The 16,207-nt window shown below is 33.0% G+C and overlaps 1 protein-coding gene across 2 annotated transcripts in view; it reads right to left on the bottom strand.

Annotated features, from left to right (window-relative positions):
* Positions 1 to 9,861, bottom strand: part of LOC148285263 (seminal metalloprotease 1-like) — a 36,896-nt gene extending 27,035 nt beyond the window's left edge. Inside the window, exon 1 of one of the 2 annotated variants that reach the window (XM_088227868.1) lies at positions 9,792 to 9,861. The gene's annotated coding sequence lies outside the window, so the exon portion shown is untranslated. Of the gene's footprint in view, positions 1 to 2,330; positions 2,466 to 9,791 lie in introns of those variants that run through there. The other variant, XM_088227859.1, reaches the window with a different exon arrangement.
* Between the last annotated feature and the right edge of the window lie 6,346 nt (positions 9,862 to 16,207).

Here is a 16,207-nt window from a genome sequence, read left to right on the forward strand (position 1 = left end):
CCCCATAGTCCTTAAAATATAGCTTGATTAGAATGGTAGTTGTCAGTAAAAGTGAGGACATTACTTTGTAGTGACGTCTAAGGAGTGATTTATATTGGCACACGAAAAATTATTCGTATCTGGCATGTTAATTTTTTTTTAAATACAATGCTTGACATATAAATGTATTGAAATCAATGTGACAATGCGTGAGGCTGCTGTGAGACACTTTATTTTTTTTATTTAAATCTTAAAGTAGGGCACTCATATCATACATATTGTTATGTGTGTTCTAATAATAACATTGCAAATATATTTAATTTATAAATTGTTTATCACATATGTCTTGACCATTATTTTAAATTTTGATATGTTTTTTTCTTCATAAATATTTTTTTCCATTTCGTAATACTTTTTAATTGCTTTAAATAAAATTGAATTTTGTGACTTTGCCTTTTTCCTAAATGGAAGTCTAATTTTGTTCTTTTCTCTAGTATTGTGATCGTGTTCATGCTGGTTCCGATCAATTTTTTTCCAAAATTCTGTTTTTTTATTAGATTTTATAATTTTATGAACAAATATCATTGTATTGTAAAATATTCTTTGTTTATATGTTAATAATTTCATTTCATTTACCATCGACTTTACCCTCGTATATCTGTTTTTTTTCAAAATGATTCTAAAGGCTTTATTTTGTAATACAGTTAGTTTATCTATGTTTTCTTTGTTTGATAAAAATAAAATGCTACTACAGTAGTTAACGTGTGGTTCAATAATTGCTTTGTAAATAGTTTTGCAGGAGTCCTTATCAATAAATCTTCTTCATTTGATTGAGGGTGACAGACAAATTTACTGTGCATACTTGACTGGTTGCTCTGACGGTGATCAAGGCTTAGAAAGCAGTAAATGTCAATTAAAAAAATTAAATACGCGAATCTTTTGAAAACAAAGGTTTTTTTTTTATTAATCTTTTCATTACAGCTAAAAAATAAATTGTTTTTGCAATGTGCGGATCTGAAAAGAGACTACAAGACCTTTAAAACAGATTCGAGTAAGTGGGTGGGGCGGGGCTTTCAATGCTGTGAGACAATAATATTGTAATATTAACATATTACAACAGAGATGAAGAACATTTTAGAGAAGGTAATATAGATGTCTAGACATCTACAGGGCTTATGACCTGTCAATAGCTGGTTTAAGTGGCCACTTTACACATTGTGTAACATTCACCATTCTGCCCATATTTGAACATCTATATTCCTTCAATTCTTTCATCTGTTGATGTTTGTGAAGTTGAAGAGCTGAAACCTTTATTTATGCAGGTGAGATTCGTCTAATTCAATTATTTCACCTACATACTAGTACTACATACATACTTAATTATTTCAAATAAATCTGAAAAGTTTTCATTGATTTAACAGAGTATTTTCATAATTATGACACTTTTAAGAAACCCTTCACAAAGAGTGAAATTTCACAAAAATGGGCCGGGCACAGGGTGAATTCTATGTGTATTCGGCCGATGCTCAAAGTGTAGCATCGGCCGAAGGCTTGTGACCTGCCATTGGCTGGTTTAATATGTTAATATTAACAGCTTCCCAGGGAGTTGAATCCAATCCTTGCCTACAAAAAATTGGACAAACTCGAAATATATTTGATAAATCCACCTGGTCCATGAAGAAGTAAATAAATTGAGGCGTTGCCTATAGTCCTTAAAATATAGCTTGATAGAGAATAACAGTTGTCAGCAATAATGACGACATAACTTTGTAGTGACGTCTAAGGAGTGATTTATATGGACAAACGAAAAATCATTAGTATCTGGCATGTTAATTAATTTTTTTAATACAATGCTTGGCATGTAAATCAACATAATTATATAAAATCAGCTTTAAAACAAAAAAAACTAATATAAACCTAATTATTATCGACGTTCTTACAAGGTTACGTCATTTTGCAAAAATGTTAGAAATGGTACAAATTGATCAAAGTAAGTCGATTGAATAAAAAATAATTCATTTCTTGTTGTTCACGAAAAAAAAATTATTTCTTATTTTTTGGCAAATAATTAAAAACACTAAAATAGGCTTATTTTTGCGTTATTATATCAATTTTCGGAAACAAAGTTTTATGTTTGTATGAAAAAACTGATAAAATCGATTTAATCGGTACATGATCAGTGATCAGTAATTTCCCATCACTACTGACATTGATTTGGCAGCTGTCATTTTAATAAAGCTATATTTTAAGGACTATAGTTAGATAGTGAAAGCAGCTTTGTATAGATGTATAATTTTATGTTCGTAATAATATGATGATAAAAAATAGAATAAATGAAATTGGGTAGGTACCTATTTAAGTCGTGAAGTACCCACGCCGTTTTAATCACTAGCACCCCACAAAACAAATTAAAAATAACCACTAAACTTCTTTGCGGTTGTGTAATCCATTTTCAAAATGCACAGTTCGCGGAGCGCGCGGGTTCGTCTGTTGGGGCGAACGGGTGTTTTCGCGGTAAAATTTTTGATACTAGTGGTCGCGGACCATTGAAGCGTGATCATTTTATACCGCGCGTTGGCAAATTTATTATTTGTAATAGAAAGCATTATGCAATTAATGATCCATTTTGTTACCTATTTTGATAGGTGCTCAGCGGGAACACCGATAGCGCGAGGAAAGTGTACAACGCAAAGTGTGTCAGTCATAAATATTCATCATTTTTACGAATTCAAAAAAGTACAGACGCAGGTATTATTCGGGGAACGGTCGCTTTAACCAACTGTTTCGTCAGTGTAATTTTTTAATACTCTAAATTAAAACTGCGAAATGGGGAATTTCAGCTTTACGGGAAATTATGTATTTATTTATTTATACCTTCACATTGTTTGTATTCTTTTTTTATACAGAATAATGTTCCCTCACTGGGGTCCCGTGCCGAGGGAAACATTTTACAAAATGTGAAACATGCCTTAAATTAGTTGTTTAACAAAGTTAACATAATAATAATTAAAAAAAACGTAATTAATCTAAATAACCTAATTATCATGAACATTATGTTAATAATGGCGGCCTCCGTGGTGTAGTGTTCAAGACGCTTGACTCACGCACGGAAGGTTCCGGGTTCGATTCCCGGTGAGAACACAAAAATTAAAAATGTGATTTTTCTCAAGCCTGGTTGTTCTGTAATGTAATTCACCACCGTAATTAGGCCTCCTGGCCTGTTGTGGTGCAAAAAAAATGAAAAAATATGTATAACAATCATAAAAAACATAACCAATAGATCAAATTTCATAAACAGTACACACATTTTACCTATTTGGCTTGATCCACTCATCGATCCGTGCGCAACCCACCTCCACTATCCATTTCTCAAAATAGCATTTTTTATTGTGAGTACTTACTCATTGTCCTTATGGATAATGGAAGTAAATTGTCCACTTTAACCGAGTAGTAGGCTGATCATCAGACGCGAGGATAGATAGAGAGAAAATAAAAAATAAGAAAAACCAAAATATTATTTCGGATTTCTAGGGCCAATGTGTAGGACGGTGCATTTTTCAGGGTTTAGCGTTAAGAGCCATTCTTATAATAAATGTTAATTGTTTTATTTATATTCCCATAATTAAAACTACTATAAAACATTATTATCCATAGACAAATATAATGGTACGTTGTGCATAATCGCTTAAATGGACGATTCGCCCCGGTGGGGTTCGAACCTCATGAGAAATAATACGCTGGAATTGTTGGAGTACCAGGAGTGTCATATTTTCTGATCGACTTTAATTATTTCAATGCTTTTGTAAAAAATAATATGTGAGAGAAAAAAGCTAATTTTTTGTCTAAAACAGCTTCCTATTCGCTATGCTATTTTGGTAAGCATGCTATAGACTTTTTTTGATTAGAAATAATTTCAGTTATTACTTTTGAATGTTATTTTCGAACATTTGTATTTTTACCGCGTTTAAAATTTTCAGTGACAGATTAGCTAAATAATTTATATTTGGATTTATGGAGAATCGGGCTCAGCTCGGGTTTCCAGCTAATTCAGAAGATAATACCTTTGTAATTAAAGGCTTTTTAAGACCTTTATAATTTGTCTTTATTTTTCTGTGAATTTGGTAATTGAAAGATTGACACATTTTCTTTGGGAAGGGAATAACCATCTTCCAAAATGATTTTTTACCGGTAATTATTGGCTGATTTATGTGATAATTTTTCATATTGTATAACAGTCACGTCCATATTCAAATCAAACGTCCATGTTTCTTCAATTCTTTGATTTGCTCCATTTTTATCGATAAAACAGCTGAAACCGTTCATGCGGACCCAGTGGTGTACATGGCACTACATCAGTATGACAGTTGCAGCTTATCTGGATAAACTTTGTTATAATAACATATTACAACAGGGAGGGAGAACATTTAAGAAAAGGCAATATAGAAGTCTAGGCATCTACAGGGCTTATGACCTGTCAATGGCTGGTTTAAGTGGCCACTTTACACACTGTGTAACATTCACCATTCTGCCTATATTTGAACATCTATATTCCTTCAATTCTTTCATCTGTTGATGTTTGTGAAGTTAAAGAGCTGAAACCTTTATTTATGCAGGTGAGATTCATCTCATTGAATTATTTCACCTACATACTAGGTGTTACACAGTGTGTAAAGTGGCCACTTAAACCAGCCATTGACAGGACTAGACTTCTATATTGCCTTTTCTTAAATGTTCTCCCTTCCTGTTGTAATATGTTAATATATATAGCCCCCCAGAGAGTTGAATCCAGTCCTTGTCTACAAAAATTTGGACAAACTCAAAATATTGTTTGTTATAATATATGTTGTGAATAAATCGATTCATGTTATTTATTTACAATTCTTAATGGAATGAGGAACTTCAGACCTATGGGAAATTGGATACAAAAAAATGTTTTCTTGAGCGCGGTAAAAATTAGAGCATTAAATTGTACGGCAAAGTTTCTTGAAAATGAACGAAAAAAAAATTGATAAAAACGCACTACTTTGAACGACGTCATTGGTTCATATGAACCAACCAACCATATGAGAGCTGTGACGGATATCCGGTTACCGTAAACAAACCAATCGAGAGAACTGACAGAGAGAACCTCTGACGTCACACGCGGAGTTATTATTAACATTTTTTTATTTTTTTAAAACACTAAACTTCCTAATTAAATTGTAATTATATAATGACTTATACTGTCGGCCTCGCGGCGTAGTTAGTGGTCAGCGCGTTTGCTTACCGTGCAAGAGGTCTCGAGTTCGTAATGCGAAATATTAATTTAAAATTGTCCTTTTACCCTAGAATATTTCATAGTCCGTGGACTGGCACCTGAAGCGTAAGACTGATCATCTTACCTTCGTGTAACAAAAATAATCAATATACGCTGCGGTTTGTATGTCAGTGCAGTGCCCTATGCACTATTAGGTGCGGAAAAGGATTGATGATGGAATGAAAATTATATATTTTTTAATGTTATAAATAAGTTATTTAGCTTGGTGAAAAAATAAAAATAAAACAACTTATTTTGCCTCTTTGACGGAAATGCGACAATTATTAAGTATTTCAATCTAAATTTGTTTCAACGAAGGAAAAACATTTTTGAGAAGGGAATATGGAAGTCTAGGCATTTACAGAGCTTATGACCTGTCATTGGCTGGTTTAAGTGGCCATTTTACACATAGTGTATCATTCACCATTCTGCCCATGTTTGTTACCAACAGCGACAAATTTAGATCTTTACACTTTGAGCATCGGCCGAATACACATAGAATTCACCCTGTGCCCGGCCCATTTTTGTGAAATTTCACTCTTTGTGAAGGGTTTCTTAAAAGTGTCATAATTATGAAAATACTCTGTTAAATCAATTAAAACTTTTCAGATTTATTTGAAATAATTAAGTATGTATGTAGTACTAGTATGTAGGGGAAATAATTCAATTAGATGAATCTCACCTGCATAAATAAAGGTTTCAGCTCTTTAACTTCACAAACATCAACAGATGAAAGCATTGAAGGAATATAGATGTTCAAATATGGGCAGAATGGTGAATGTTACACAGTGTGTAAAGTGGCCACTTAAACCAGCCATTGACAGGTCATAAGCCCTGTAGATGCGTAGACTTCTATATTACCTTCTCTTAAATGTTTTTCATCTCTGTTGTAATATGTTAATAATTAAATAAGTCATTTTTGTATGATGGTTTTGCTAACATTGGCATTTATTGAGAGCCACATTGCGCATTGCAATGTTCGCACATACAGGGCCTACTCCTTTTTTGTGCTTTGTATCCCGGATCCGTGTAAACTCGTGATTATAATAACCATGTGTTGTGTCCCTGTCCCGTGTTTTCACGTGGTTTACCAACAGCAAAAAAGTACTAATAAAAGTCACTAGATGTCAATAAAATGCACTTTTTTAGACCGCTGGCAAACCACGTGTGGTTATTATAATCACGAGTTTACACGGATCCGGGATACAAAGTGTTAAAACAGTTGTATAATTGATATTTCATTTCAAAATTATAAAACTGTAAAAAAATTGACACGGTTTCCTCAATTCGACTTAATTTAGTGTTTTGGGTAATGATTAAGGTCGCAATAATGTTCTGAATGAAAATCATCGTGTTAAGTGTCATGTGTTCGTATTTATTTGATGTTTAATCATCAGTGTGTTCATATATGAAGCAAAGTGCAGTCGCGTGAAAAAATAACAACCCCCAAATGATTTTTTCCTCTACCCCTGCGAGAAGATTCTGAATTCAGAAAAGCACCCCTGAGGAGAAGTGACGTTATGGTCCGCATATTGTTGCAATCGGAATAACCTCTCTGGACCGCATGTGGATTCAACAGTATGTATTTTGTTGGACTTAATTTCTGTTGATATGCAAGGCACTATCGTGTTGAATTTAGAATATTCACACCCCCAGAATTACATTGTCGTTACTCTAAATTTGACTGTTTTGAGTAACTATATTTTTGTTTCTTTCTTGGGAGAACGCTGACGTATCAAAAACTTCTAAATTCTTTTGTAATATCAAAAAAAAACACTCTACAAATAGGGATATATCACATTTTTTTACAAATTTAAATAAATAAGGGATCTATGAAATACTGTAGTCTAATTTTATTTTTTATGTAACATGTTCCTACAAAAACACGACCTCTTTGGCTTTAATAGTTGTGACGTCAAGATTTGTGACGATGTTCTGTTTAAATTTAAACGGTCACAAACAAAGCTTAAAAAAATTATTTATTATACTTGACACTAAACTTTCTTTTACAATTCTTATTGAACATGTTATCAATAAATCCTTCAAACTCCTTGGGTTTATTAACAGAAGCACAACTGACTTCAAAAATATCAATACCCTTAAAATTCTCTTCTGTTCCCTGGTTCGCCCGCACCTAGAGTATTCCTCTGTTATCTGGTCTCCATATTATGATGTTCACATCAAAAATATTGAATCAGTTCAACATGAGACGAATATATAGCTTAAATATATCTTCTCTTCAAGTCCGTCGAAATAAATCCGACCTTCTAATTATATTTAAAATTCTCAACTCACTCTTTGATGCGCCTGAACTACTGAGCTCAATAAAATTAAATATTCCAACTAGAAACCCCAGACAAAACTTACTCTTTCATACCGATATAACCATAGAACTAACTATGGTTTTCATTTCCCTATACCCAGAATTTTTAGGTCTGCCAACAAACATACTATTCTTGATTTCTTTGATAGCAAATTGTCTTCTTTTAAACGATCACTTAATCAAATTTAATTATAAACACATCTCTCTCGCTTCCACAATCACCAAGTCTACTATATACCATTGTGTCTTTCTACTTTTTTTATAATAATTTTCTATGCCCAATGGGAATATCAATACATAGATATATAAATAAATAAATAAAATTAATCCGAATCGTGACGTATTAGGGGCGTGGCTAATAGTTAATAATTTTCGCGAGAGTTCAAAATCATACATTTAAAAAAAAATGCTACTATTAAGAGTGAAAACGTAATATTTCTCATTGGATATTAATATATATTTTTTTCGATTTCAAATATCTAATTTTTTGCATGAGCTACAACAGCACCATAAAACGCATATTTTGTTAGCTCAGTAAGTGAAGGGTTAAGTTCGTAAGGGTCATTTTTCAAGATATCATCAAGTTTTCCGAAAGCTGCCTATCCCACCCAACCCTTCTATTAATTAATTTATTTATATTTATACGCCCAATGGGCATTTTTATGGACACATTTATACTTAGAAAATTATTATAAAAAAATTAGAAAGACTCAAAGGTTTATAGCAGACTTTGTGAGAGTGGAAGCGGGAGAGAGGTGTTTATAATTGAATTTGATTAAGTGATCATGTGAAAGAAGACAACTTGTTATCAAAGAAATCAAGACTGGTATGTTTGTTGGCAGACCTAAGAATTCTGGGCATAGGGGAATGAAAACCATAGTTAGTTCTACGGTTATCGGTATGAAAGAGTAAGTTTTGTCTGAGGTTTCTAGTTGGGATATTTAATTTTATTGAGCTCAGTAGTTCAGGCGCATCAAAGAGTGAGTTGAGAATTTTAAATAGGACTATAAGGACTAATATCCGTTGTTTGGTTTTCCTTGCCAAGTACACTTTTATGGCTCACGCTGCTATCTTCCAATCCAGTGGACTATGCATCATTTTCAGATAAGAGAATGATGATGGAGTATTCCTGCTCCTGTTTCTAATTACTTCACGTTTATTTGGTGAAATAATGTTTTCAATTACCGCTTGCAAATTAGATACTAGATGGCATGGCGGATTACAACAATTTGTCAGTGATTGTCTCCGTAGCACGCATTATTTGTAGAAATTATAACGTTGGGCCATCACCGTGGAATCATTGGACATTGTGCAATCACATTTCTCAATAATTACCGGCTTGTAATGCAATAAATACTATCGCCGATTATTTGAATTGAAACCCAATTTTACCTTAACTCCAAAAAAGTTATTTGTATCATTCTTATTCTTGTGGGGGTCAGTGCTATGCGAGCTCCTGACGTCACTGCGACCTGCGAAGATCTGTTGTGACGGGTCCCCGTAAATAGTTCTCGCCCTCAAAGCCCAGGGCCGCCATTATGAACGGCTGTCTTCATCGGTATACGAGTATACTCAGACAGTATAAACTAATATCGATATTTATATACGAAAGTGCGTATATTTTTACGAAAATTCAAAGTATCTTCGTCGGTAACCGGTACTTGAACATGTTTAGAAGAAAAAAAATGTTTGCATATTCTGCTTATTAATTTATAATTTGTAGATAAAATTGAAGATAAATGTTAACTTCTTTGGGTTTATACAGAGCCTGGCTACTGTGTGGAAGGCGAGAGTTTACACTTTGCTAAATCTCTCCCTCCAAGCCCAAGTATAGGGCTATTAGGTAGGGGGCGAGCCCTTTAACATCCTCAGGTTTAACAGTGGCCCCTCGAGGATGAGGCTCCTTTTATGATTTAAAGCATCACATTCACATATAATGTGTACAGGTGTTTCCTCATCTGCACTGCAGAACCTACATCTAGAAGTTTCGGAAAGGTTAATTCTAGATTGATCTGAACTCATATCATTCTCGGTTTCGTGGTGTAGTGGTCAGCGCGTTTGCCTGCCATGCAAGAGGTCTCGTGCTCGATTCCCGACGTGGTTGACATGAAATATTTATTTGAAAAGGTGTTTTTACACTAGAATATTTCATAGTCCCTGAACTGGCACCTGAAGCGTTAGAACTGAACTTACCGTTACCTGAACTGATCATCCTTCGTTCAAGATCCGCTGCGGTTGGTGTACCAATGCAATGCCCTATGCACTATGAAAAAAAATTGACTTAGTTAAATAGTCTATTAACAAACATATAAATATTTTTTAAAACCACTGAACTTCCTCATGGTCAAGGCCAAGCATGACGCGTTTTTGAAGAAACATGTTTTTTGAACAATTTTATTTTAAAAGTTATGTACAAAAACTTTTCAAATAAATATTCATACTGGTTTGAAAATACAATTATTTCACGTTTTTTTATCAGTATTCATAACATGGGATATGTACCTTTTTTTATTATTCAGATAACAAATAAAAATACAATATTACAACTAATTACATTTTTTTTTACATTTTATTAAATACATGGTCCACCATATTCTAATAAATTTTTGAAATACCGTAGTTTTTTGTTTATTTCAGGTTGAATTTGATCGTAAAGTTTTTTTAAAGCGTAATATTTTATTTTTACCCTAGTTTGAGGGAAGTTCCGACATATTTTAATCACAAATGTTTATGACTACCAACAAATAATAAAAAATCACTAAAATAATGAAAAAACTTAAAGTTCTGAATCTGAATGCTTGAAGATCAAATTTTGGAAAAATCTCAACAAAGTACAAAAATTGACATATCTCTCAAACTATCAATCTTTTGCAAGGGAAAGTAAGATCCAATAATTTGCAAATGACCTCCTCATGTGCGAATTTGTTATGGCAAGTCCAGTTCCAGTCACCTGTATATTGATGAGTCGTCAAAAACATGATTCTTGTTTTTTATAAAAATGAATTAGCGTTAGCAATCTTACTGGCTTCGTTTTTATAATTTTATTATTTTGTATTTGTATTCAAAAAACATATTACAAAATAAGGAAGTTCCGTGATTTTTTTAATCTTAAAAAAAACTAGTAAACTTTGCCAATAAAAAAATAAATTAAACACTTTGAGGACTGTCCGAATACACATAGAATTTACCCTGTGCCCTGCCCATTTTTCTGAAATTTCATGCTTTGTGAAGAAGGGTTTCTTAAAAGTGTCATAATTATGAAAATACTGGGTTAAATCAATTAAAACTTCTCATATTTATTTGAAACAATTTAATGAGTCATTTTTATATGCTAGTTTTGCCAACATTGGCATTTATGGAGAGCCACATTGCAATGTTCGAACATATACAGAGTCTCACTCCTTTTGTCTGCTTTTTGTATTCCGGAGCTGTGTAAACACGTGATTATTATAACCACGCGTTGCGTCCCGGTCCTGTATTTTCACGTAGTTTGCTAGCAGCGAAAAAGTACTGATACAAGTCACAAAGTGTCAATAAAATGCACTCTTTTAGACAGCTGATAAACCACGTGAAAACACGGTACCGGGACACAACGCGTGGTTATATAATCACGTGTTTACACGGCTCCGGAATACAATGTGTTAATATTTTTTTTAACGTTTTAAAATTTTGAAACTACTCCGCCTGTGACGCCTCAAGTTCTCGACGGTGAGTTGTCCTGATTGGAGGGTTGGCTTCCCGGTAACCGGAAATGTATCGCAGCACTCTGCCATTGGTTGATTTCCGAGAACTCATGACATCGCGTCATTTAAAGTAGTTAATTTTGATCAAAATTATTTTTATAATTTTTTTCGTACATTTTCGAGAAACTTCGCCCAACAATTAATTGTTTTTAAATGCTCTAATTTTTACCGCGCTTAAGAAAACGTTTTTTAAATTTAACTTCCCGTTGCGATGAACTTCCTCGTTCAATGAATTCAACTGCTTCGGAATTTTGACACTTAAGTTTTTAGCAAAGATTTTTTACAAAGAATATGCGACATGCAAACATCATAAAAGTGTATTGCTAGAATGCAAAAACTCAAGTACCTACTTACCTTTGTACGTCAGAAAAGAATTTTACTTTTATTTACGAACGTACCTAACCATTTTATTTTGTTGGCGTACTTTTGACCGACAATTCATGTCAGTATTCTTGAGTAACAATACTCAGGTTAAATCATTGAGGTATAGGGTCAAAGCACCAATGAATGACCGTTTAAGGTTCAGCTTGTAGTGAAATCCACATTAAAGGTATACATTTCATTATTTAAGCGTACAAAATAAAAGAAAACAATAAAAAACACATTAATTTTTCTAAATACTTTTACTTTTTCATTGAAATACGAGTAATACAATTATAATTAATATTACTCTAAAAAAATAGCAGAATCACCAGTGAATGACCACTACTACCCCAGTAAAAATAATACTCCGATTTAGTTACATCAGAACATTATAAAACACCCTAACACATTTGAATATGGATATATTCAAAGAATTGCATAAGAAATAGCATCAAATAAAACACTTATCACACCTTTCCTTATAAAAACACTATCAATCTCAGAACAATAACGGGAAGACGCACTATTACCTTTTGGCAACTCACAGTTCAAAACTGATAGATTTGTTTCTAAAGCTAGGGTTTCCTAGGACAGCGGTGCCCGTATTTTAACGGCCGTAGTGAACGGTGATGCAGTGGACAGCCGTCGTAAAGGTGACTAGAGTGTGGTTTTCTAGGAAAACGGTGTTATCAACACCATCGAACACCGTTTTCCAAGGAAACCACTCTCTAATCACCTTTACGACGGCTGTCCACTGCATCACCGTTCACTACGGCCGTTAAAATATGGGCACCGCTGTCCTAGGAAACCTTAGCTTTACCAAAAGATGTGTCCGCCTACTGTTTTTGTCATAGTTTCTAGTGTTCAAAGTTTTTTTTAACTGGACACATGTAGCAATACTTATTATATTGTGTTTTATTAACCATGGGTCATTTACGGGGGGGGGTGGTCATATACTGGTGCTTTGACCCTATAACTAGAGTAAGCATGAGCGTTCGAAATGTTTTCTCAAACTGCGGCCAATTAGTATATGTTTGACAGAACGGACTTCAGTCTGTTGCGAGTAGTCCTCGGGTACTTTTGAACTTTTCTCCCTTCGCAATTACTAAAATGCCTATATGTACGCCAAGATACTGCACAAATCGATCTGGAATATACGGAAAAAGCGATGCTAAAACCTTTCACCGGTAAGTAATGTTCTTATCTTTATGAATACTTGCTTAAAATATATATTTTAGGTCAAAAAATGTCATATTAATATGTTACCAATTTGTGAGTTATCTCCTGTCTGTCCTGCTCAGTTAATCAGGCGTATTGTGAAACGACAAACAAAGGTGACGCGCATACCGAAGGGAGCGATATACTGAATAGAACTTACAGTAGACCGATGTAAACAGTCCGTGCTTTTTACTGTACTGCGTGTTTTGCTTGCCAGTCGACGTGATATGACGTGACGGCACTTGCTTCCTCCGCTGGTCATTCCCTTTTCTTTGGGGACGACTTTTTAGCTCGGACTTGTATGGAGCGTCATATCTTATTATATCTCAATAGGTTAGATAAATTTTATTTGCGAATTTGATATGAATGTAAAACTTTATTATGATAAGTACATATTACTTGTTATTGCTAGATGCGCTTTTTTTTTAAATGTTAATACATATTATAGTTAAAGTATTTCATTAAATTGATTTATTTTGCACAAATACATTTTTTTCTGTATAAACTAAGAACATCTGTGCTATTTATATAGTGCGTGGATGGCCCGGAGTGTGCATTCGGTATTTTTATTTGTTACCTCCGCGAAGAACGCAAATTTTAAACATTTTTCTTTTCTCACTTGAGTTTTTTTTTTTTTTTTTTGGTCACATTTAATGTTTACATCTTTTGCATAATTTATGAAAACTTAATTGGTCTTTTTGTGTTAGAACATCGTTGTTTTTAATACTTATTATATATGACTGTATGTCTTCTGAATATATTTTTTTCTAAATTTTAAAATCCAATAAAAGTGTTTTATTTTGAATACCTTACCAAATTTTAATATTGTACTTTTATGTGTTGAGCATTTGACAAACAAAATCTCGTATAACGCCTTTTAAAATATATATTTCGTCGGTTACTCATCACGGTCTTAGGTAAAAGTATTTATAAACTTTAGGCAATTAATAATAATGATGATAAAAAAAACTTTATTGGTTTAATAACGTTTTTTTTATTGTTATTATTTTATTAATTTTGTTAAGTAGCTAATCTTAGGCATGTTTTACATTTTGTAAAATGTTTCCCTCGGCACGGGACACAGTGAGGGAACATTATTCTGTATAAAAAAAGAATTCAAACAATGTAAAAGTATAAATAAATAAATAAATGAATACTCGATAAACAGGAAATCATTGCATTAAATTTCACCATTTTCTAAAATGTAGATACAAAGCGTAATATTGTGCAAGAACACCAGAAAAATAGTTATATGCCACATGCATTACCGAAACGTTTCGCTGGTAGTATAATAATATATTCCAGGCGCGCGCCAAACGCAAAAAATTCTAGGTTACTTTTCATTAAAAAAGTAATATTATACTAATGTTAAAAATGCAAAAGTGTTTTTGTCCGTTTATTTGTGTTTGTGTTTTTTTGCATATGGATATCTGAAGACTTTAGAAGAGTCATAGGTAAATTTTCATCCCGAAAAAAAATGTCTCTCACTCGGGAAAATTTCTTACTGGAAAAATGAATTAACGCTTTGAGCACCGGCCGAATACACACAGAATTTACCCTGTGCCCGGCCCATTTTTGTGAAATTTCATGCTTTGTAAAGGGTTTCTTAAAAGTGTCATAACTATGAAAATACTAGGTTAATTTTTTTTTTTTTTTTTTTTTTTTTTTCATTGGCAAAAGCCATAAAAATGGAGAGCCACATTGCGCATTGCAATCTTCACACATATACAGGGCCTCACTCCTTTTTTTGTGCTTTGTATCCCGAAGCCGTGTAAACACGTGATTATAATAACCATGCGTTGTGTCCCGGTCCCGTGTTTGTTTTTACGTGGTTTACCAGCAGCAAAAAAGTACTAACAAAAGTCACTAGATGTCAATAAAATGCACTTTTTTTAGATATTTAAACAGAATAACGATGCTTCGTCTCTATAGGATTAATGTATCGTCGTTTTTTTGCACATCGATAGTTTGAGAACCGGCAATCTATGCAGGCTAATTTTTATCTGAAAAAAATATATCATTCCATCGGGAAATTCTTATCGTTTAAACGACAAAACTAATGATTTAAGTGATTTCTCCCTAATACCACGCGAGCGGAACACTTTAGAGAAGTAAATATGGAAGTCTAGGCGTTTACAGGGCTAATGACCTGTAATTGGCTGGTTTAAGTGGCCTCCTAAAAAGGTTATTCCATTCAATAGGGTCGTTTCAAGTGTTTTTGATCATTTTAATTTTCATATAAGCAAAAAACTACGATGCCAACGGATAAACTTTCAAAAAAGGTTTAAAATATACATATTACCCAAAAACAAGACGTTTAGCGCCCAGTGAGACAAATGGCACGAATTACGTTTCCCCGTTATACTTGCACGCGACGTTTATTAGAAGCGCACTCGGCAGACATGACATGTGACGTAAAAATGACGTGACGCCAACTGTCGTTCTATAATCTAATTATATAATCGTTTTATATAGACAACTGAAACAAATACAAACTAATAGCACTTTCGAACAAAGGTATTTCGAGTATTATTAAATTAAAATCTAAAACCTACTCCACTATCTATTAAAACAATAAGTAACGAGAAAATGTTTAAAAAGTCTATAAAAAAATGGATAGTGGAGCTAGGTAGAAATAAAATGGATTGTCTCATTCGCCCAAACCAATATTGAATCAACTGCTCCACAAATGTACAGCTTATGTTAGGTTTTTGTTATTTTCATTGTGTGTTTTGTAATATAAATAATATAGATGTACATAAATACCTTGTCTGAATATTTATTAATTATCTCTGTTTCTTAAGTTAGTCTTCTTTGTTTATTCTCTAATGTAATTTCTAAAAAGTATATTGTTAAGTGTCTTCGGCACGCTTTGCAAACCCCAGTGAAGTCACATTATTTTTATTATTAATTACCGTTTGTAAGCAAAAAATATGAATAAATAAATATGTACTATTTTTTATACCCGAAAATTTTAAATGAAAAGTTGTTTCAAGTACATCATAAGAATTGTAAAAATCTGCTCTAAATATATTTTATATTTTTAACCTTGTGAAAATACTCTTTTCAACATTACGTTATTCTGTAAAATAGTGGTTTTGTTATTCTTTATTTTATCGAGTTCATTTTAAATTAGGATAAAATAAATATAATGCCATATTTGATCGTCATTATTTTTTCTAGCTAGTCTGGACAAGTTCATGGACACAGGTACCATATTTTGTGTTATTACTGCAAATAGTTTACTTGACGGAGAGAAAACGCAATAGTATTAAATCAAATTGC

Source organism: Micrasema longulum, unplaced genomic scaffold (genome assembly GCF_059751315.1).
Source record: "Micrasema longulum isolate JH-2025_06_02 unplaced genomic scaffold, ASM5975131v1 h1tg000044l, whole genome shotgun sequence".
Lineage (NCBI taxonomy): Eukaryota > Metazoa > Arthropoda > Insecta > Trichoptera > Brachycentridae > Micrasema > Micrasema longulum.